General features: G+C 40.6%; 2 protein-coding genes, 1 long non-coding RNA gene and 1 pseudogene across 4 annotated transcripts in view; 2 read left to right on the top strand and 2 right to left on the bottom strand.

Annotated features, from left to right (window-relative positions):
* Positions 1–25,072, bottom strand: part of zgc:152938 — a 422,541-nt gene that overhangs the window by 131,334 nt on the left and 266,135 nt on the right. The window lies entirely within an intron of this gene.
* The window catches only part of si:cabz01021426.2, a 92,801-nt gene that overhangs the window by 25,908 nt on the left and 41,821 nt on the right, over positions 1–25,072 (top strand). The gene's annotated exons all lie outside the window — the stretch shown is intronic.
* On the top strand, positions 1,818–25,072 carry LOC148682388 (uncharacterized). The gene is made up of 3 exons (XR_015942841.1): positions 1,818–6,132; positions 9,140–9,626; positions 23,759–25,072. It is a non-coding gene; the product is annotated as an uncharacterized LOC148682388 (long non-coding RNA).
* LOC148682389 (uncharacterized) lies at positions 14,181–22,837 on the bottom strand (annotated as a pseudogene). The gene is made up of 2 exons (XR_015942123.1): positions 22,700–22,837; positions 14,181–18,206 (listed from the first exon to the last, which is right to left on the bottom strand). The product of XR_015942123.1 is annotated as an uncharacterized LOC148682389 (transcript).

The raw sequence follows: 25,072 nt of genomic DNA, 5'->3' as shown, positions 1-25,072 counted from the left end.
GCTTCAGCCTCCAGAACAAAATTAAAACTGTCATGAGAAGTCGACTTTCCGAGGCAAAGAAACAGAATTTAATGACAACTGCCTCTGCATCAGTTTGTCTTGATGCGTTTGATTACGCACAGGCCAGCACCCAGTTCAGGTCGAAGCAGGAGGAAGATATGAGTTAAGGCGGATATGAGTTATTGTTCATTTGTCAAATAAATAAATAAATGAATAATTTAGCCAAATGCCCGTCGTGCAAGTTCATTATTAAAATATGAATGAAAAAAGCGATTAGAAAATATGCAAATTAAATGACGGTCAATAAAAGGTTATGGCGGAATTTTTACAACCCTCTCCATCAAAATGACGGACAATAAGAAAGTCTAACGCGACCTCTGATATATATATATATATATATATATATATATATATATATATATATATATATATATATATATATGACCAACTGTATTTCTGTGTGGTTTGGCAACGCTACTGTAAAGGACCGCAAACATCTGCAGAGAGTGGTGAATACTGCAGATAAGACCATCAGGACCCCACAGCCTTCTCTGCAGACTATCTACCATCGCACAGTAAACAAGAGAGCTGCCTTCGTCCCGAAAGACCCCACGCACCCACAACACAGAATATTCACACTCCTACCCTCAGAGCGGAGGTATAGGCGCGCTGTTTCCCATCAGCTATCAGACTTAGGATAACGGAGAGCCAATGGACATAAAGAGTTTCATTTTCTGCTCAGTAGCACTCTATATTCACCATCCCAGTTTGCACTGTTGATGCATACAATTGCACTCAATCTGCTCCGGCCATTATACTGTTGTTTGCACATTAGCCAATTGCACTAGGCACTTTTTACATAATGAGCACACTTTTAAGAACTGCTATACATGGTTTACATCTGTTTACTTTACTCCACAATCAGTATTATATTTAGTTTACGTTCGTAGATATTTGTGTATATATATACAGTGGCGCCTGTAACAGAGTTACAATTGCACTCTGTTAAAATTATAACACTTTTCAAATTCTATTGTGATTTTTATTTATTTAAATATTTTATTTCATATTTGTGAATTTTATCATTTTAAGAATGATTTTGGAGTCATTTTCATTTATTTACTATGGCAGTGTTTAACCTGCACACCGCCCCTTTTTGTACCTCTTGTGTTGCCGTAGTTCGTTTTTTTCCCCTCCCACCCTCACAATGCTGCTGTATTGATGAGGGTAGGTTGTGTAGAGCGTTGCTCCTGATTGTATTTCATATTTATCGTTCTAAAGCAAGTGTTTATAATTTTTATGAAAACTATATAACTTATTATATATAATATTATGTATTATATTACATATATGCTATATTTTCTATAGATTGACAGAAGTGCTAACCGCATGGCAGATCGCCATTTTGTCTGCATGTTGCTTCAGTTCTCAGTGAGAAAACTTTATTATTTTGTGTAAATAGGGGTCGGGTGTGCAGTGCAGGCAGAAGACAACATAATCGTGTTTAATTGTCTTCTCCAGGTACGTTTTACTGTCTTTTTGTTTTGTTTGCCTTTTGTTTTACTCAACGCACATTTTTGTTGTCCACCAGGTGGCTCTGTTGTGCGTAATTTTTGCACATGCATTTTTGTTTGTAGTTAAGTTTGGTTTCTTATGATAAAGAAATGTTCATTTTCTTGAAACTGTAGAAAAAAAAAAAGAAAGTGTTTTCCTGCACATTTTAAATTGATAATTTCTAAAAGTGCAATTGTGTATAAATTGTAAAAGTTATCTAATGTAATTACATATTGTTAAGAAAACAATTCATTTGACCAGTCACAATGCTGCTGTATTGATGAGGGGGTCAGATGTGCAGTGCAGGCAGAAGACAACATAATTGTGTTTAATTGTCTTCTCCAGGTGGCTCTGTTGACTATATAAAGTGAAGGAAAGCAGCTCTTGGTGTTGTCTCAATTTCATTGAGTGAAAGTAGCTCCGTTACACCTGCAAGCGTATGGCAGTACGCACTGTGCGTACCTTCCATGAGAGGGCGCGAATTAATGCCGCTTTTTAAAATTTTTTATTACAAAATTTAAATTGATTATTAAACAGCATACACTACGATATATTGATAAAGCAAGAAAGAATGACAACAAATAAAGGTGTGTGTTTTAAAGTGTGTATGTGCTACTTGCATGGTGGGAGATGGGTAAAGAAATCTAATGGCTTTAGTTTTACTGGTGGATTTTCCGCACCTAAAAATCACCATTCAGATAGCTATTGTTATAAAACAGGGTTAAAATGAGTAAACGCTCTTTAAAACAGCAAAACTTAATTGAGACATTTGACAAAATGCCTCAAACTAATGAGACAAACACCGCAGTCTCATTATCAGCACCTGAGCCTGGGAACCGGTCTCGTTCATCAGACAGATCAGAACCAGCTGCTGCGCGGCCTCCTCGCATGGAACAGCTACCATTCAAGGTGTTTTAAACTATTTTATCTGACAGACTGGCATAAATAAGCAGATGTGGCGTGTGTGTGTTGTTGCACTAGATTATTGGTTCCTTTTTTTTTTTATTATCGGAAGGGTATTTTATTTTGAAAGGCGGTTTAAAGGAAATAGACATGACATAATTACTTTCCTTTTACTTCAATATTTTGCATTCTTCTTATTTCAGTGTTTAAAGTTTCGATAGTGTTCTCTTTACATCCATGTGAAAAATAATATAGGTATTTATAAGCGAGTATGACCTCGTAGGCGCGACATTATAGCTGACGTATGCCTATATTATTACATTGATATGGATGTTTAGATTATTCAGTATCTTCAGTAAGGTTAATTATTGTATCATTATTGTGAGGGAAACAGATATAAGTTAAGTTAATGAGCACAATGGCTAGCCCAAATTAAATTCTGTATGTTTATTTTGTTTCTTTTTCTTTCATTACATATAAATTATATATGTAAAATGTGAATCAGGGCTTTAAATTTAATCGGGTTGACACTTTACATTTATTTCTGAGAAGGTTTATGTAGCATATCTGCATTTTCCTATAAAAATGAGAACAAATGAGTTTAAAAATTGTGTACTGATCAACAGACATTTCTGTGTTGTGAAGATTTGTTGGACTGATGTCTGTTATATTCTTTATGATACAGAGAGACAAGAATAAACTCAAGTTCGACCACATTGCTGTATGGATCCTTTCATTTAAACCATCAAACACAACGCAGAAGGACATCCATTACACAGACATTTCCTTTCTCACGAGTTTCTGAAGTGTTTCACACTTTCAACCGAGTTTGTTCCACCGAGGTAAATGTTCAGTGCTGTTGCGAATATGCGAATTTGTAAACGCCTGTCCTGCTCTTTCAAATTATTTGATTAAATGAATTAAATTGTAATTGACTGGCGCAACATGGTAAAACTTTTAATTTAGGCCCCTCTGAAACTGAACATTACACTTTAATTTAGCCTAGATTATTATTTTATTTGACAGTTCAGTTCGTGGTTTGGCATTGTTAAAGCATATTGCGGTCATTTTAGGGTGCTTTCACACCTGTGAATCGATTCAGTTGTTCCGAAACAGAGATTAAAATTGTTACATTGTTGCTCTTGGAGTGGTTCGCTTTCACACTGCAAAGTTTCTAATCGGACCAAAAGAGCTAAAACAAGTCACGTGCGAGTAAACTCTCCTTACATTGGTCAGAGTGTCAGGGTTTATTTTGCAGCGTCCCGCTCAGCTGTCAGGAGAGGTGGTGGTTTGGTGGTGATTGACAGGGTGCGCGCGTGACGTGTCTAAGGAGAGATGTGGTGGGGAGGGGTGAGAAGGGTGCGCGAAGATGCCTATTTGAGGACTGGGAGAGAGACGCGAGATTACCGGGAGATCATCACTCGTTTGCGGGCATCCGGAGACTCGCGAAACTTCCCGCCCTACTCATAATTCTCTCTTCATATAGCCGTAAGCCTATTATATATCCATAAAACACTGTGATATAACCGCGCTCGGATCGGATCGCTTTCTTACTGCAATCGAACCGCTCCAGGGTTCGTTTCAATCGAGCCGAGACCACCTCATTCAAGCGATCTCGGAGCGATTACTTTGGCGCGGAACAGAGCGCGATTGCCCTGTTCACATATGCCAAACGAACCGCGCTAACTGGGCAAACGAGACACGTTCCGAAACAAACGTGTAGGTGTGAAAGCACCCTTAAAGTACTTCACTTCAAATGTTATTGGTTCTTCTATTTTATCTAGAAGATAACTGACCAAGACAAATATTTGTACAAAGAGACAAACAATATACGAAATTAGTTTTAAAAAGACATTTTTTCTAAGAAAAATATAGGCTGCAATTTTTATTTTTGTTTGAGCCAGTCCAATACTCAACTGTGCGGGTGGATGATTGTCGGGGATTTAATTAATGCTTCACTAATTGTATTTTATCACAATTTTCTGTCATATATTTGCAAATTTTGTAATATGTCAATTTTAAAGATTACGCCTTTAGATTTCAGCGAAATATTAAAATTAAAAAGGAAACAAGTTATGTCATAACGAATGCCCTTGAATAATGCAGCAAGCAGTGTTTCTTGACATGACTGGCGGAAGGGGGCGGGGCGGTGCTGAATTTGTGCATACCTTGGATTAAAATCCTGCAGGCGCCCCTGTATATATACATACATTTCATAGTTATTCTTCTGTCACTTCTAAATGTGTATGTCGGGGGCAACGTAGTGGTAGTGCTGTCGCTTCACAGCAAGAAGGTCGCTGGTTCTATGTTCTCCCTGCATTCGCGTGGTTTTCCTCCAAGTGCACTGGTTTCCCCCACAGTCCAAAGACATGCGCTATAGGTCAGGGGTTTCCAAACTTTTCAGCCCGCGACCCCCAAAATAACAATGCCAGTGACTCGCGACCCCCAATATCCTCTGAGGTGGTTATAAATACAGAATCCTTGCATGCAATGACGCAGACACACCAATTAAATTTGTGTCAGTGCTTTAAATGTGCCAGAAAGTATAACCTGATGTTATAAAATCAAAATGCATCTGACGCTATTGCTGCCTTTAATATAATGTAATTACCCCAGGGGTCGCAATCCAATAGAACTAGTAACTATAAGCTACTATAGTAACTATATAGTATATAGTAACTATAAACGACTATTTTTATTTTCAGTATAGTTATGGATAAAATATGTTAATTCTTATGGTTTAATAAAAATAAATAGATTTTTGGAAATCACCAGGCGACCCCCCTTCATTGCCCCGCGACCCCTCGCGGGGTCCCAACCCCCACTTTGAGAACCACTGCTATAGGTGAATTGGGTAGGCTAAATTGTTCGTAGTGTATGAGTGTGAAAGGGTGTGTATGGATGTTTCCCAGAGATGGGTTGCAGCTGGAAGGGCATCCGCTGCGTAAAACATATGCTTGATAAGTTGGCGGTTCATTCCGCTGTGGCGACCCCGGATTAATAAGAGACTAAGCCGAAAAGAAAATGTATGAATGAATGTGTATGTCATGTGTGGTATATGTATGACTTCACTGTGGACGGCAAAGTAAGAATTTCATTGTACAGGGCATTGTGTTTCCTTACTGTGCACATGACAATAAACTAATTCATTTGAATGTGTGTGTGTTTAAAAATAATTAGAATTTGTTTTATAAATATTTATTATTTTGAAACAAAAGTGTATAAAACAGACTGTTCATTTTTTTTTAAAGGAATAAAAAGTTAAATCGTGTACAATGAGTAGCGGCTGGGATTTTTAAACAGAATCATATGTACTTCACACTATTTCAAAGTTTGTTTTCAGCCTATTATTAGGCAGCATATCATATTTAACTATGTATTACAACATTAATTTAACGCTGAGCCGTGCATTTTCAATGTTATTTTTATTTTATACGCAGCTTGAACAGGACTTTTATTTTGAATTTTCTATGTGACGTCATTAAGCCGCGCGCGCTCCCGCGTATGTTGTGATTCGTGAAGCGGCTGGACCATGTTTGTTATAAAGCTTTTGTTATTACGCGTTAATATTTTAATATAGATTTTTGAAAGAATATCAACAGTCAAACACGTTATAATTTTAGAAGCATTGCTGCATGTCTGAACGGCTACTGAAGTCAACTTGCAGAGCTTCAGGTAAGGTAATAAAAGAAAGTTAATGCAGAAAAGTTGCGCCTCTTTTTGTTTCATAAACACGAACTCGATCTGATTGCAAGTTTAATGTTGAGAGAAACGGAGCTTTACGAGTCCTATTAATCACAATTTATTTGCCTTGCTTTATTTAAAGGATTTAACTAATCAAATAAGACCACCACAATATTTTCCATTAAGGGAAAAGATAATCACATTTCTTTCTCAAAGCTTTATGTGGTTAAGAGAGGCCCAGTGAAGATTCAGTCAACAAAATGTAGTAATAATGGTGTCTGAAGTGTAAGTTTAAGCATATTTTTATAACATAATTCAGATATTATGTATTTATTTCTTAATGAATCACTTTTTTTTCGAGTGTAACTGCAGCAGAAACCACAGACATTGTTTAGCAAATCACTAGCGTAGCCAGAAGAGACTGAGGTAAAGTTGATTTTATAGTCACGTATTTGGACTTTCTCTTTAATAATATAATTTCATTTAATTATTACTTGCTAATTCTAAACAGGGAAATCATATTAGCAGTAAACGACTATCAAAGTAGAACATTGTTCACGGTGAATAGATAGTAAATGTTGTTTAGAAGTCAGACTTTCATTCTAATATGGTAAACAATATAGAGACTGCCAAATGAACAAATGTGCGAATATAAAACCAATTTTACTTCTATCAGAAAAGCGAGTCTGTTTGTGTCTCAGAAAAAACAGATTCTGCGAAAATAAATAAGTTATCGAGATAATTGGTTAATTTTGACATGGATAACACACAGCTTCATATATTTTGTTGTTTTAAAAGGAAATGAAATGTTATTGACATTATCATAAGTGTTTTTGTTGTGTTTTTCTGAAATTATCCATTACGACTGATGGTGATACAAAATTCTTGTAAAACAGAATTCTTCATGTGAACAACATACATAATGAACCAACAAGATCCTTGACAGCCATATTTAATACAGAAATAAAAAAAACACAGGCATGTTAATGCCATTTGAATTTCAAAACAATCAATGCCAATAAAGAAAAATTAAATTTCCATGTCAGATTCTAAGTGGACTGCAAAAACATTTCAAAATACAGGCATTGCAATTATGGAAATTGGAAAAACATTATAATAAAGTAATGAAAACAAACAACTGTGCTCATTGTAAAGTTGTACTGCTGTGAGAACAATAATTATAAAGTAATTACTTCTTTACATTCAGCCAGTTTCTGAGACAAAGTCCATGTAACCGTAGGTTCACATCGAAAGCGGCGAGAGCGTCCAAGGTCGCTCTGGCTGCCCTGGCGACAAAGCTGTCTGCCTTCAGCTCCGACGGCGAGAGCGTCAAAATTCGTTTTAATTTAAAGGAGCCGTTGCAGCATGTCAGTAACATTCCTGCATAAAACATGTTTCTAGCGTGAAAATGTTGCGCACTTCTTATCAAATTCATATAATAATGGAAGATCAAGTTGCGTGTGGTGCGGCTTTGCTCTATTTATCCAATGTGTCCATATGTCTGATATATCCTGAAGCAGTTATACCGTTTTGTACTGTCACGTCGCGCGAGATTCCCGCTTTTTTAAGATAAATATATATAACATTAATGAACATCAGTAACTCGCCAGTAACTTATTTAATGCACGTTCCTGTAAGAAAACATTGTAATTAATTGGAAATCTGGCGACCGCAATCATAAAACCCTTGGGAACAACTGTGGTTGGAACCAAAGTTCACAGGTCTGTGTTCTCTGAACTCCTCTCAAGCGGTGGACGTCTTCATTCTGATTGCTTGCCGCCGAACAGCATAATAACTCATAACCATGCCCACGCCGGCAAAGACGTGCCGCGCTGCTCCTCGCCGCCGGCTCTCATTGAAAATTAATGACTTCCGGCTACTTTGACGCTCTCACCGCTTTCGGTGTAAACGTACGGTAAGAATTCTGGGCGTTGATAGGTCTATTTTGTTTCTACTCAGCCCCCCTACAATTTTAGCGATTAGCTCATAAACTACACTAAATTATCGCCTCAGTCCTCTTTCATATCTGCTTATCTGCTATAGATACACTTGTATCACTTATACCAGGGGTTCTCAACCTTTTTCACTTCAAGGCCCACCTTTTTCTCCGAAATCTTTTGAAGACCCAGACTGATTGACTAGAGAAAATGCTTATTTTAAAGCTTTGTGTATTAGCAAAACATTTCATTGGCTTCTATTATTCCCTTATTTTTCTACATCATTAAAAAAAAAAAAAAAAACGAAACATTGTGTGTGTATATATATATATATATATATATATACACAGTTGAAGTCAGAATTATTAGCCCCCCTAAATTATTAGACCGCTTCTTTATTTTTTCCCCAATTTCTGTTTAACGGAGAGAAGATTTTTCCAGCACATTTCTAAACATAATTATTTTAATAACTCATTTCTAATAACTGATTGATTTTATCTTTGCCATAATGACAGTAAATAATATTTCACTAGATATTTTTCAAGACACTTCTATACAGCTAAAAGTGACATTTAAAGGCTTAACTAGGTTAATTAGGTTAACTAGGCAGGTTAGGATAATTAGGCAAGTTATTGTATATCGATGGTTTGTTCTGTAGACTACCAAGAAAAAAAATAGCTTAAAGGGGCTAATTATTTCGTCCCTAAAATAGTGTTTAAAAAATTTAAAAAACGGCTTTTATTGTAGCCGAAATAAAACAAATAAGACTTTCTCCAGAAGAAAAAATATTATCAGACATACTCTGAAAATTTCCTTGCTCTCTTAAACATCTTTTAGGAAATATTTAAAAAGGAAAAAATAAATTAAAAGGGGGGGCTAATAACTTTGACTTCAACTGTGTGATTTATAGTTGCTGGTCAAAAGAATGAAAACTCAATGAGAACAATGAACATGATTAATAAAATCCTTTACAAGCTGACTGCAAATGTCTCCTATAACACGGCTTAGTTGTGCACCTTTGTGGTGCTAGTTTTTAATGTTGTTGTTTTTCCACCTAACAGGTGATTTAAAGCAATGAATGAGTGACTCACTCGCGTCACCAGGAGCTGTTTGAGGAGGAAAACCTGTTAAAAATGGCGTTTATTAAACAGGAGAGTGAAGATCTGAGGATTACAGAGGTGTTCACACTAAAACATGAAGATCCTGGGAAACAAACAGGTTGGATTTCAGAGATGTTATCATAAATGCAATGAGTTTAAACATCTACAAGGCTGAAATAAACAGCGCTGAGGCAGCAAAAGTTTGATAAGGCAACTTAAAGCAGATATTATTTTAGCAGTGCAAATCAGTCAACTGAGTTTATCGGTCTTTGTCAGGTGACGTAACCCCCGTGACCGGCGAGTTGCATTACGGGTGTCGGCCGGCATTTTTGTTGCATCAGACTTCGCGATAGCTGTTCGCTGGTTTGAGCGATTTTCAAAACAAACACGATGGTACCTTCTTGCCGCGTTAAGAACGGTAACAGTAAAGGCTGATTTATACTTCTGCGTCAAACACCGGCGTATGCTACGGCGCTGACGCATAGCCCTTCGCCGTCGCTGACGTGCACCTCTCAAAAAATGTAACTACACGTCGCAACAACGCGTAGCGCAAGCTCTGTGATTGGTCGGCTTGGTAGAGCTGACGAGTCGGGGCGGGACCGAGAGCCGCGCGAATGGCACGAGCCCGATGTAGCGATTGTTTACAAGTGTGGAGTCCCGTGAAGGAGCTCCGGATGGAAAGTTTTGTTTTGTGTTTACCTCATAGTTAAAGTTGTTGCACGTCCGCCGGTTTCTGCCTCAAAATGAGCGAGTTTGAGTCACTTGTACAACCAGGAAGTGTTCAGGAAACGCAAAACAGAAGCGAAGAAACTCGACACAGAGGAACATTTACATCTCACTGCCAACTAGCGTTTCGGAAGTGTTAATGCAGACCAACAGAGGCAGCGCGAAGAAGTATAAATGCACAGCTATGGGCGTTGCCTGCGCCGTGAGTTACGCCGGTCACTTGACGCAGAAATATAAACCAGGCTTAAGTCGCACGATCGAAAAGAAAACTAAATTAATCACGACGACAAATATTTTAAGTTTCCCACCCGGAAGCAAGGATATGGAAGGAAGGTGGCAGAAATAACAAAAGAGACGTCAGATGGCCTGGGTTGCAATGCAAACATATCTCCGTATATGTATGTTTGCTCTCGACATTTCCACAAAGGTAAGCACCTTTCAAGCAACGTTACAATTATCATTGATTAGGCTTTTAAATGCTTATGTTAATTCAATGTAACACTTCAGTTTTGGGTGTAAAACATTTTAAAATCTGATTGTAAAGCTACTCATTGTTAAAATAATTAAAAAATCACGGAAGACTTCAGCTGATTTACTCACCTTTTGTAAAACAGTTTATTTATGGGGTGTCTTTTTTTTCTAACAACAAAGGTTTTTGTTGAAAACCTTCCAGGATTTTTCTACATGTAGAGCATTTTTTTGTTAAATGTTTTAAATCTCAGCTTTATGAAAGTGTTTTTTTTTATCTGTTTGAAATCACTATAGAAAAAAAAACAAAGTAAAGGGATGGAGACATAATAATAATAATACATTTTATTTAAAGGCGCCTTTCTAGCAACTCAAGGACACCGTACAATCAACAAGAGCAATAAAACAACAAGAGAAATAATAAAATATACACAGCAATAGTGCAGATAAAATGAAGTATTAAAAGCCATCTTAAATAAGTGGGTTTTGAGTCTTGATTTGAACAGTGTAAGGGTGTCAATGTTTCTGATGGCAGGTGGTAGTGAGTTCCAAAGCCGCGAAGCAGAGCGGCTGAATGCTCTGTTGCCCATAGTCGAAAGGCGAGAAGAGGGAACAGACAAGTGGAGGGAGGAAGAAGATCGCAGGGTGCGAGAAGGAATAGAAATGTGGATGAGGGCAGACAAATATGGAGGGGCGAGATTGTGGATGGCTTTGAATGTTAACATCTAGATTTTAAAGTCAATTCGAAAATGAACAGGTAACCAGTGAAGCTGCTGCAGGACAGGGGTGATGTGATGAGAAGAAGGGGTTCTGGGGCCTCATGTACGAAGACTTGCGTGGAAATCTTACTAAAACATTGCGTACGCACAAAGCTGTAAATGTGCGTACGCAGAAAAAAATTCAGATGTATGAAACACTGCGTACGCCGAATCTCACGCATATTCTTTTGTACATCCGATTGAACATGAAACTGAGCGCAACATGCACAAGCACAAAACCCCTCCCTGCCTCCTCCCCTGTATGAATATGCTAATGACTATGCTAATGGTAAAACCCAACGAAAAAGCAATGGCAAAAGCAAGCAAAAAGAGAAACTTTGAACAGAATGTGAATTGGAGGTGCTGCTTTCGGAGGTAGATCGGAGAAAAGCGGTGTTATTTGCAAGTTTGTTCTCCGGAATTAACAACAAAAGAAAAAAAAAATAGAGTGGGAGAGTTTAGCTGATGCGGTTAACACAGTTGGGTCTGAACATCGCACTGAGTGCATTAAAATAAAGAAATAGTGTGGTTTATATCTGTAAAATGTTGCAGCACTCTGAACAGTCTCAGTGGCGTGCTCGTAAGACGCATGTGATCATGTTTTGACACGTTCGAGCATGAACTTGGCTCGAATCCAGCGTCTGATGAACTCTTTCTTCTTTTTTTCCCCCGCTACATATCAGATTTTGCCTACTATTTATCACGAGAAAGACAAGTAGGAATCATTAATAAGTCTGTGCATCATATTTTATTTGCACATTTATTGAATGGAAATGTTTCTGATTCACGCATGCAAATTCATCTTCAGATAGTGTCTTTATAGCAATGTGCGTGCGGTAGATCGCTCAGATTACATTGGGAAAACAGGCGACCACTGCAAATTGTGCTTTAATGTTTAGCTGGTCAACTGTATGGTATGGAAACCATATATACATGCTAGATGAACCTGTCTCATACAGCTGCCATTGCAAGGCTCAAAGACACTTTGTAGAGAGGAATTTAACACAACTGCCTCTAGAAGTCGCCAATGGAAATAAAACAGACACGCACAAAAAATGTGCGTACGCCAGCCAGAAAGCTGCCGTGAAGCTGCGCACATTCCCACGTTCAGTTCATTGTTAGTAAATCCAAACGTGAGCGATTCTGAGCGTGAAACCTGGCGTACGCAAAGTTTTTGTGCGTACGCAGCGTTGATACATGAGGCCCCTGGTGATGATACGAGCAGCTGAGTTCTGGACCAACTGAAGCTTACGGAGAGATTTATGAGCGAGACCAAAGAGAAGAGAGTTGCAGTAATCTAAACGAGATGTGACAAGGCTATGAACGAGAACAGCAGTGGCATGAGGGGTAAGAGAAGGGCGGAGACGGTTAATGTTGCGTAGATGGAAGTAAGCAGAACGGGTGATGTTATTGATGTGAGAATCAAAGGATAGGGTGCTATCAAGGTTGACACCCAGACTCCTAGCCTGTTTAGAGGGATAAATGGAACAGTCGTCAATTGAGAGAGAAAAGCTGTCAGTTTTGGAGAGTGTTGATTTGGTACCAACAAGCAAAACCTCAGTTTTTGAACTATTTAACTTGAGAAAGTTAAGAGAGAGCCAGGACTTGATTTCTGCTAAGCAGTCTGTAAGGGATGTAGGTGGAAAACAAGAAGAGGGTTTGCCAGAGAGAAAGAGCTGGGTGTCATCCGCATAGCAGTGAAACTGTATGTTATATTTATAAGTATATTATAAGTAAATTTTATTCTATAAGTGAGTTAATACTTTAAGAGGTTAAGTGCAGTGGCGTAGCGCAAAATGCGGGGGCCCCCCTGCAGGGATCACTGACGGGGCCCTCTGATGAAAAGGCGGGGGGGTGGAGCGATCACAAACTGAGGGGACGGGGGAAGTCGATGGAGCGACGACGCGAGAGAGCGATCACAAATTGAGGAGCGGAGAATGGGGATGGAGTGACAACGCGGGGAAGACTTCACAAACTGAGGAACGATCACAAACTAAAGGAGCGGGAAAGTGGGGCGGGTGGAGCGACGACGCGGGGTAGCGTTCACAAACTGAGAAGCGATCACAAACTGACACCGAAAGCGGCGAGAGCGTCAAAGTAGCCAGAAGTCATTCATTTTCAATGAGAACCGGCGGCGAAAAGTAGCGTGGCGCGTCTTCTCCGGTGTGGCCGTCGAGAAGAGTTTAAATCAAGTCAACTTTATGGTAATGACCTATGACGCGGTTCGGCGGCAAGCAATCAGAATGAAGTAGTCCACAGCCAACCTGCATATGAAACGACGGACACGACCCAGACTGGGCACCATCTCTATGTCTGGGCCGCGCAGAAATGAAACAGACAGACACTGCGCGCTCTGCAAGACGAACCAGGAGGGGGGAAAATAAAGTCTACACTGCGGTCAGCTGAAGATGGGAGAGAACGACGTGCAGAGAAGGTGAGACATGAGGTTGAAGACGGTCTCTAGTCCAAATATTTAAAAGTTCTTAAATCAAGAAGCATTTTCAAGACAAGCAAAACGTATTGTCTTGTTTTACGAAATAATATGCCAAAATGAAGCGAGTTTTTTCTTAAATCAAGTCAAATAATTTGCCAATGGGCACACTACAAAGTATTTGATAGGTATTACACACAAAGGTTCAATTTGTTTCCTGTCAAAAGGGTGGGGTGGCCGGACAAGTGACAAACACAACACGGAGCATAGTGGGCTTCTCAACAGTTTGCTGCCAGGGGACGTTGTTTTGGCTGCCGGAGGTTTCGACATAAACGAATCTGTCGGCATGTTGTGTGCAGAAGTCAAACTACCAGCCTTCACAAAGGGTTGCAGTCAGCTAGCTGCTAGAGATGTGGAGGAGACCTGGAAAATAGCACATCTGAGAATCCATGCGGAAAGGGTAATCGGGAATGCTCGTCAAAAATACAAAATCTTAACAGGAACGGTGCCCATCAGCATGATACTTCCATGTGATGGTGAAGAGGTTACGTTTTTAGAGAAGGTTGTAACTGTCTGTTGTGCACTTACAAACCAGTGTCCTACTGTTGTGTAGCAGAGCCATGGGTTGAAGACGCCAGATGTATAAATGAATTCCTTGAAAATTTGATAGATTCATAGCTAATTCTTTAGCATTTTTTGTAACTTTACTTTCCCCCTAACTACTTAAGAGTGCGATTTTTGTTTCTGAATAAACATGCATGTATAAATGTAAATAAAAGGAGGATAACGTAAAATGTGTTTTTTTTTTATTATTTTATTTTAATCACAAAAACAAAACTGGTATATTCAAACAAAACACAAGGTAAACGGTTATTATTTGAGCAAAATAATGCTTTAAAGCAGTGGTTCTCAAACTGTCAACCCAAGCTCATTCTGAAAACGTAGTCCCGCGGACGTTTCTGGAGACAGCGGATTACGTCCCGGGAGGTACGTACGGCTGAGTTGATTTTTTTCAAGCGAACACTGATGGGCGGTGTGACGCTGTTCCCTTTCGTGCTTGCCAGCCGACCACTTACCTCCTTGTGGAGGGCTTTCCTACTGCAACCCGTTTGTCCACTCAGCTCACCGTGTACGTCGACAGGCTCAAGATGCATAGAGGAGTTGACCACGGCGATCGGTTTCGAGTCCGGGGAAGAGCAGTTCCAGCAATCAGGTAAGACAAAAACAGAATCCCCAAAATTAAGTGAAAGAGTTTCGTAACAGGATCACGCAGTGAAATCCGAAAATGCGGTAGAAAAAAAAATCAGGGCTTTTCTTTTTTTGGACGGCTTTTGTAAACTGTTGCTCGGGTTTAAGGAAGCGAGCGGGCGGGTGGGTCAATCTGTAAAATTGGTTGGGTTCAGGGAAGGAGTAGGGCGGGTCAGCCGATTGGCCGGTCGCGCAGTCAATCATTCGGTCAGTCGGACAGCGGCCTCTGGTGGGTTGACGCGAGAACAGCGCGGGCGTGAACCGCACTCGCGAGAGGCGTTTGAGAAGCGAAAAAGCGCACAACAGCGGATTCGCAAAAACAAAAACTGCAGCTGTACGTACCCGCCGGGACGTATTCCGCGGTCTCCAGAAACGTCCGCGGGACTACGTTTCCACAATGAGCCCGGGTTGCAAACTGTGGTACGCGGGCTTCCTTCTAGTGGTACCTGAAAAAAATACACTTTTACCCTTTGTAAACGTGATCAGGACCAGCTGTTCCCTGTAGCGTATGATCACATCGGTGCAGTGCTTAGAATGTTGACTTTAGTGCATCGCTCCATCAGATGCTAAAAATGAGGTGTGCGGCAGCGGCGATTGCGGAGCAGATACGCGCAAGAGAAGCGCTTTTGCAGACCAGTACTGTTGTGTTGGCATTTCGGTTACTACAAACTCAGAAATCTCCCAATGCTGCATCATGGGTAGAACAGCTATCACAAATGTGTTAAGAAATGTGTTCGAAGTTGTGTGAAATAATGCATTTTTTCGATGTGTCATTTGTTTTGTTAACTAAAAGTGGCTTTCGATTCATTTGTTACCTCAAATTTAGGCTAATTAATCTGGATGTGATTAAAATTTCGCAGGACACAAAAAGACTCAAGCTACTTTGCCATGCATTGGAGCTATAGAATCATTAAATTTAGTCCCTGTGTGCGGTTAACACAAACTCCAATAATTAATCTGCCTCGTCATTATGGTGGTACTTGGAGAGACAGTTTTTTCTGAGCTGGTACTTGATGAAAAAAGTACCACTGCTTTAAAAAACTGAAGTGCCTTTGCTCAAAGGTAAACATTGCTAAACAGTAGCTGCATCCCAAATGGCACACTATACACTATGCACTCATGCACTATGTACTTATGCACTTACACACTCAACAGGATAGTATATGTATGTAGTGTCGTCCCAAATGGCACACTTATGTATTTTTACTAAGCGGAAATTCAAACCGTTTCCCTGATGACGTTTGACTGTCGCAAAATCAGTAAAATAAACGACTGAATTATCAAGTAATACCTGCCGTGAGTATTGCCGCATTCACCATCGGGAGGCGCTATAATCACTCTCATCGGAGAATTTTGCTTTCACCATCCAAAATAAATAAAGTTATTCAACATGTGCGTCCGATCGCTCCGCCCCTTCCGCTACGTAAGCAAACCTGCGGTCGTTGAGTGCGTGAAGTGTCCATCATTCCACACTTCATTTTAGCGGCTGAATGAGTGCATCATCCGGGTAATTAAAGTGCACTTATTATTTTGAGAGTTTTCAATGTGAACACACTACTTACACTATTTATACTACAAAATGGCGTAAAATAGTGCATAAGTATGCGATTTGGGACGCAGCAAGAGATTTAAACGGATAGTTCACCCTAAATTTTACATTTACTCGCTAGTTACTTGCCCTCAAGTGGTGACAACTCTTTATGAGTGTCTTCCGTCTGTTGAACACGAATAAAAATATTCAAATGTAAGTATGTCATATATTATATAAACTTCGCACTTTACGTCGAACACTTGGGACAGAACCAACTGGCTTCTTTTGCAGGTGCAAGCTGCAGCCCCACAGTTAAAATGGAACCAAACTATTTTGCAGTTTTGGTTGTCACAAGCTACCATGTTGTCCTTGCTCTCAGGTCCGTCCAACTTCTCAGCTGTTTTGCTCCTGCCCTTCTTTGGTTTTGTTGAGGTTCGCTTTTTTGGGGGGGAGATTTTCTGCGGAAGCGGAAATGTCTTTGAGAGGCATCTGGCTTGAAACCAGAGTGAAGGCAGCACCAACGAGTTCAGGGAGACACACAGGCCCCGTTTACACTAGTGCGTTTTAGTTTTAAAACGACGTTTTAGATCAAAAATGATCCGCGTCCACACTAGCGTTTCAGCTAGCGTCTCTAAACATATCTCCGTCCACACTACGCCACCAAAAACGTATATCACGTGACCATTTGCGCACTCTGGACATGCGCGGTCTAACAGAAAGCATGCGTCTCACTCGGCATTTGGTTATTATTAGTCAACAAACGCCGGTTGAACATTAAACGCGATGGCAAAGAAAGCACGAGAGGTATTTTTGTGGACAGACGACGAGGTCGAGTTGTTACTAAACGTAACAAATGAATAACTGCACAATGGCGCCTAAGACAGACAGTAGTGCAAACAACGCTCCCATTTCTGTGCCCATGTTGTTGTTTACAGTACTGGTAGCGTTAAAGCCATGTGTTATAGCTATGTGATAGGTGCTTGACGAATAAGGAAAGGATACGCAATGACACAAAAGGTAGCGAATCTCAGCAGTCCCACCTCCGGTTTTAGATGTCTCCGTTTTTGCTCATCTACACTGGAGCAGCAGCGTTTAAGAAGGAAAACGGCCTCTCCAGCATTTTCAAAATGCTTCGTTTTCGGCGCTCGAGAATTCCGGCGTAGTGTGGATGGATGGCGTAACCGTAGCAAAACGTATGCACTTTTAAACGAAAACGCATTAGTGTAAACGGGGCCACAGACTCAAAAAATTGCTGTGCTTTTTTGAGAACGGCACTCCACAGCTGGGGGTCAGGTGTAATACGCAACACGACACAGTCTTTCAAAGTCCACAAAATGAAATCACAATATTGTGCTTCAGCCACAAAAAATCTGAGTTTGGACTTGAATGTAATATGGGCCACATCTTTTTAGTTGAAGCTTGCCATTCACAACTTTCAAACAGAGGTCTTTGTCGCTGCATGCTTCCTCTATTGTGCTGTCCCGGTACTTGTAAGGGCACTTTATCTCTATGCAGCCTCTTCCACAGCAAGCACACTGCACCATCTGGTGATGCTCCAACCTGAGAAAACTTGGGGTTAATGATGAACCCACACTCTGTTACATCCATGTCACTGGGATGTTTGGCGTTGCACAGTTTATACCGTTTTCGCCCATTCTACTCATTATTTCTTGCTCAAGCAGTAGCAGGAAACTTGCAGTAGTATTGGGGTAACAAACTGCCCTCACTGTTGAGTTCAACCACAAAGGCAGCATGCATATAAGATGCAGTGATTCTTCCGGCACGAAAGTGACACCAACTTGCACATCAGTGCTGCTTTCTTGTCTGTCCTTCGATGCAGTGTGCCGGCTCAGGTGAAACATCTGCCTTGCTGGTTGAGGTTTTGCAGTGCCGTCCATTTTCTTTTTATCCCGCAGACTGTGCAGAGACTCAGGCGCTGAGAACGGCTACAGGGTCTACAAATGCCCAAAATAAAAAAAGGCATGGCGGACAGAATAGCAGCTTTTGGACATGCCTTGTGTAGCTGCGTAAGGTAGGAGTCCCACTGTTCCTGTGTCACAATGCCAAACTTAAGCCGCCTTTCCACTGCACACGACTGTTGGAATACGCCCCCCTTGTGGCAGTCGCACAGAATTTTCAGTTCTGACGTGCACCATGGGAGAGACGCTGTTCTCACAGTGTCCGAAATTGTAACCACGGGGAGTGAGACATAGAACTGAGGTTAGATCCACAATGCAGGTTTATTCCTCATCAGGCAAGCAATGGTCAATACAGGTACAAACGGGTATGTGAAGGCAGCCCAGAATCGTAATCAGTAACAGGCGAAAAGGTCAAAAGGCAGGCGGCAGACAAAGACAAGGATGCTAACAAGGCTAAGGTCGGTACACAGGATAACAAGACTGGGAAACGCGTTGTGGTGTTACTTACAGTGAACAAGACTCTGAAAGGGCGAGTGTGTGGCTTTAATAGTGTATGCAATCAGTCTCTGACAATCCTCAGGTGGTGCGAGGAATCAGTCTAGATGAGGAAGCATGTGTGAGTGTGACCGGGGTGCATGTATGAAAATGTAGTCCAACAATGGCGGAATTGTAGTCCATGAGTTATTGTTAGTGCAAGCCAGCGATCTTATGAGATATGATCGCTGGTAATCGTGACAGAAATAAAGGAGTGTGCAGAGTTACTGAAGTTTGTCCTGCGCGCTTGCGTTTTTTTTTAGTTACTTCTTTGGTTTGGTGCGTTAATCTGATCTTTACTATTATTCAAAATAAGGTAATGATTCGCACTCAATTGCTTCATACTGTTTTTATTTTAACTTTTTCTTACATTTTACGGGTGATAACAAACAGACGTTTCGGCACAAAGCCTTCCTCAGTGTGTGACACATTCCCCAACTCCACCCTTTTATTCCATAGTCAATCACAATGTGTACATGTTTGATGTGCTGTTTTCTTGCGAGATTATGTTTTGGAAGGAAAAGGTGTTTTTCGAATAATTGATTATGATCTATTGTAGTGTAAATTGTTACAAAAATATAATGATAATTGATATGATGTTTTCCTATGTAGTAATGGTTTTTGAATGCAAGTTTTTTCGTATGTCTTGCAAATCGTTTTTTAATATGCAGGTAAATGTCTCCTGTATAATTGGTTGTAAGAGCAGAGATGAAGGTAAGACTTGTTATTTTTAATCTTTGAGTAATTGTTAAATGTAGAAAACTTTTAATGTCAACTGTTAGAATTTTTTGTATTGATGTACACCTGATTAGTGATGGGGGTTGATGCACTTTATCTCTGTGGAGTGAGGTCGGAAATGGGAAGAATGTTTATTGTCATTGCTGTGAAGATTATAAGTTATTGTGTGATTAATTGCTAATGAAATGAGAGTGACGGTTTAACTAATTGCACATTGTGATTGACTATGGAATAAAAGGGTGGAGTTGGAGAATGTGTCACACACTGAGGAAGGCTTTGTGCCGAAACGTCTGTTTGTCTGTTATCACCCGTAAAATGTAAGAAAAAGTAAAAATAAAAACAGTATGAAGCAATTGAGTGCGAATCATTACCTTCATTTGAGAAATAAAGGAGTGCAAAAGAAAGAGTCTTTATTCTCTGTGCGTTTACCATGGTTGAATGAATACTAGAAGCTCATATACCGCTTTAATTTTGGGGGGAATTCCGGTCACATACGGTCTAGTCGCAGGAGTTCAAATATTTCAACGGATCCAAATTTTCCGCATATGGAGATGATCGGCACTCCATGCAGCTCCCGGACTACTCTCGATTGGAAATGAATGACTTCCGGTCTGTCACTTGTCGTGTGCAGTGGAAAGGAGGCTTTACACTTGTTCACTGAAGTCCGTAATACTGGCACACTTACAACGTCATCCTGCAAAAGGCTGTTTAAAAATGTTCTGTCTTTGCAGAAGTAAAGTCTATTCTGTGTCCTGCCTCCGCTCCCACTTTTGTAATGTTCGTAGGTATCATCCGGTATGCAGGCTGGCCAGTCACAGTGGTTGTCTCCCTACATCGTGCTACTGCCTCCAACTTAAAAAGTAGAGCTGCCACATGTGTGCATGTTCCTGCAATTCCTGCCATGTGCATGTGCAATGACAACAGGATATAGCACCTGTTAAAGAGCCCATATTATACATGAAATAGGGTCATATGTTGGTTGTAAGGGTCTCCAACAACAGTCTCATATGCATGCAAGGTCAAAAAACACTTTCATGGTCTTATAATCTGCATTTATTTTTACCTAAATATCCCAGCGACTCCCGTATGAATCGTCCAGTGATTCATTTGTTCCCAAACCCCTCCTTAGCGCGAAGCTAATCTGCGCTGATTGGACCGATGACAGTCTGTCGCGATTGGTCGACTGCCTTCAGTCAGAGAGTGAAATGGCCAATAGCCAATCAGCAATATAAAAAGTAATCACAGTTCATACACGCTCGATAGTGTAGACGTGGATTTAAGCTGCCACACACACACAAAAACACACACACACCTCCGGATGACAACGCTCCCGCTTCCGCCCGCACCCGCCAGGTTTTAGCCTGAGAACCCGCTCCGTTTTCTGCCCGCCGCGCCCGATCCCGCTAGAGCGGAGAACACAACCAAAAATCACCCAGTATACAGTCCAGACAGCCAAGCTGTCTGTATAAACGCACACACACAGCACCAAGCACACAAAGCTCGTTCGCTCGCTCGCTCGCTCTCTCTCTCTCTCTCTCTCTCTCTCTCTCTCTCTCTCTCTCTCTCTCTCTCTCTCTCTCTCTCTCTCTCACGCGCGCGCGCACGCACAAGCACCAAGCAGACTCTCTCTTTCTAATTCGCATAGCAATATCCGTGATATTGCTAGACAGCCCGCTCCCGTCCCAAATTAAACCCGTTACCGACCGCTCCCGCAATTTATTCGGAAATTTATTCCCGCGGCTGTCCCCGCGCCAGATTTCTGCGGCACGGGAATAAATTTCCGAATAAATCGCGGGAGCAGAACTCTAGCACGGAGCTCCATAAACAAAGCAGCACGCGTCGCGTTTTTAACGTGACTTTGCACACGATAAGAGAATATAGCCAGTTAACCTGATACAGTACACGCGGTTACAAGTAACAAATCACAACTAAATACATTTGCAAGCTAGAGTCAACGAGGCAACTTTAATCGCACGTACTTACACTTGAGAAATGGAAGAAACCCATCCTGACGTCCATCAGTAAGTTACTCTTTACTGATCCTTTCTTTAACAAACTCAGATGAAGTATTCTTTGTAGCATGTAGCTTCCAGAAGTTTCCAACTGCTTGGTTATAATGCTGATGTTTCATCTTTGGGTAGAGACTCAATATAATATCCATCTGCAGTGTGACTTCAATCGACCGGCATGTTTGTGTGCGTGTGTTTGTGGGTGTGCGTGTGTTTGTGGGTGTGTGTATGTGTGTGTCTGGGTTTGTGCGTCAGAGGGCGAGGCCTCAGGTTTGAAATCTCCCGGGTTTGCGCGTGCATGTGAAGAACTTGGTTTCGTTCGTACGTCATGACGAAACACCTAATGACTCGGTATCAAGGCGACTCGTTTGAAGCACTATGAGTCGACTCTTTTATAGATGAATCAACCGTTTTAAACACTGTATTCTTACAGATTTAAGCCTTAGCTGGATACTTCACTTCACTTAGAGCTGTGTTACACACTACATGGAGGGGAATTTTCAAAAACCCATAATATGGGCTCTTTAAATTGATGAAGGCTTGAGTGGCGTGTCATTTAAACGATGTGAGTGCAAGACCTGTAGGCAACACAAGATTAAACGTGTATGAATGCTGGATTTGATGCACTTTTTAACAATGTATTTTCTCTCTCTATGTACTCTGTAATGTATTTGACTAATAAAACACGTAATATTATGTTACTCTTTTGTTCTGTTTTTGCTTTGATTACATTTATTGCGCGTCTTCGTGAAATACTTCGGACACAAGCATCTGTTTAATGATTTGCAATTGTAAGCATTAGAAAACTGCAATACACATTTAGATTTGATTACTGTATGGTAGTGTTCAAACTCAAACAATGTATATTGAAAAACACTTTTAAACAGTAATACATTCCAATTATGTATTGCAATGTTCTAATATATAACAACAATCTAATATTTACATTTACAAACCGTTACACAGATGCTTGTGTCTGCAGTATTTTACAAATATGAGCAATAAATGTAATCAAAACAACGTTTATTGAAATATTCCAGACAAATAGTAAGACATTTCATTATTAATATCATTATTATTTAAAGTATTATCAGCTTACCTTTGCTGTTACAACTGACTTGTCACAGTCTGTCTGTAGAAATGAGTACAAATCCAATACCCAGCCGTTTGTGAAATGTCCATGGGCTTCTAAAGACTTGCCGTTTCTAAACTGTTCACATGTGTATGCACTTACACCATAAACAGGGTAGTTTACGATGTCCAGGTAGGAGGAAGCAACGAGGGGTCGGCACTCCATTGTTTTTGTTATTTCGTATGGCTCGATGTAGGACAGTTTTTCAAAATAACGATCCTTGGCATCTTTAAGTTTGTTGACGGTACAACGTCCTCTCGGTTTTCTTGTGGTTCTCCATCCTGACGTTCGCATCACTTGTAGGACGCTGTTTTGTCTCTGAGTTGTTGGTTGTATTGTCGTTCGTAGAAGCGATACCGTTAAAATTGCGCTCTTGTGACGTCACACACAACAAACGCACGTGACTGACAAAGACCGATTCATTGTTACAACACCTTTGAGGTTAGTCTAGGGCAGGGGTGTCAAACTGAAGGGCCACAGCCCTGCACAGATAAGTGTCAACCTTGCTCCAACACACTTACCTGTAGGTTTCAAACAAGCCTGAAGGACTCAAGTAGTCTGAACAGATGTGTTCAATTAGGGTTGGAACTAAACTGTGCAGAGCTGCGGCCCTCCAGGAACGAGTAAAGCCTGGTTTATACTTCTGCGTCAAGTGACCGGCGTAACTCACGGCGCAGGCAACGCGCGCAGCTGTGCATTTATACTTCTGTGCGCTGTCTCCGAAACGCTAGTTGGCAGTGAGGTGTAAATGTTCCTCTGTGTCGAGTTTCTTCTCTGCTGTTTTGCTTTTCCTGAACACTTCCTGGTTGTACTCAAACTTGCTCATTTTGAGGCAGGAACCGGCGGACGTGCAACAACTTTAACTATGAGGTAAACACAAAACAAAACTTTCCATCCGGAGCTCCTTCACGGGATTCCAAACAATCGCTCCATCAGGCTCGCACCATTCACGCGGCTCTCGGTCCCGCCCAGACTCGTCAGCGCTACCAAGCCGACCAATCACAGAGCCTGCGCTACGCGTTGTTGCGACGTGTAGTTACATTTTTTGAGAGGTGCACGTCAGTGACGCCGACGGCCACAGCGAAGGGCTATGCGTCAGCCCCGTAGCATACGCCGGCGTTTGACGCAGAAGTATAAATCAGCCTGAAGGGGAAGCTGCAGGCCCGGAGACCCAACTGCACGCTCAGACCTGCACTTCCAGACCTATAGTTTTCTCAGACAGTGCCCCCTGCTGCTGGGATGGGTGAAGCTGCAGGTACGGAGACCCAACTGGACGTTCGGACCAGCACTTTCTAGCAAGTAGCAACATCAGAAACGCCAGTATAAGGTGATTAATTATTGAAGCGATTCTTGAAAATTACCAGGTTTTATGGCATAAATCAATGTGGTGTAAAATATTACACTAACAAACAATTATTAGAGCATTATTTTATGATATTTAGCCTACTGCTTTAGCCTACTGGGACAATTTTCTAGCAATGTTTTCTGGCAAATTGAAAAAAAAAAAATCTAAGTAAAAATGTTAAAATAAAATGTTTAATATATAACGTAATTATTTTTGTAACATTTTAGTGCTATGTAGGTCTACTGTACTGTATTATCTATCTGAAAGTGCTACCAAAGACAGTAACAGTATCACAATAACAGTTTATCAATTATTAATAAGTTCTGTAATGGTTACAAATACGTTTTTTGGAAATCAAAAGATCAGTTAATCTGCATGGAATTTACAATATGGGCTCTCTTAGGTTAAAGCAATAATAATTTGCTTGTGGTGTGTATTTTTCCCCAGATTGATTCTACATTTTAAAAAGGGCGGTCTCTGCCAACACTTATACAGTGCACCAAAGGCTGCAGATATTTTCATGCTCTATACCAGTGGTTCTCAAACTGTGGTACGTGTACCACTAGTGGTACGCAGGCTTCCTTCTAGTGGTACCCGGAGGAATGAAATATGTCATGTACATGCTACACACATTAAAAATATATATCAAAAATTATCTATATAATATGCCAAATATAACATATAGCCTTTATTTCTGAGGTAATCTGCCACGTTTATTAACTGTGCAGAGGTGTAGCTGCTTTACTGGGCCTACTACGCTATTGTATTTCAATACAGCTCATTTTGGTGGTACTTGGAGAGACCTTTGGAGAGATTTTTTTTCTGAGGTGGTACTTGAGGAAAAAAGTTTGACAACCACTGCTCTAGAAAATGAAAAATCTCACCAACAAGAATGTAAAGCATTTATTTTATTTGATGGTTATTTTCTACTTAAAAAAAAAATTATTACTCCAATTATTTATTTTTTTTACCATTTTTCTCTGCATTGTTTTCAACTTGACTTGTGTGACCTCATGAAAAAGAACGCAGAAATAAAGTTTGTTGTGAGAAAATTA

The sequence above is a fragment of the Danio rerio genome, chromosome 4, assembly GCF_052040795.2.
Source record: "Danio rerio strain M-AB ecotype USA chromosome 4, GRCz13ab, whole genome shotgun sequence".
Taxonomy (NCBI): domain Eukaryota; kingdom Metazoa; phylum Chordata; class Actinopteri; order Cypriniformes; family Danionidae; genus Danio; species Danio rerio.
The sequence above is the reverse complement of the archived record's forward strand: the minus strand, read 5'-3'. Positions and strand labels throughout refer to the sequence as shown.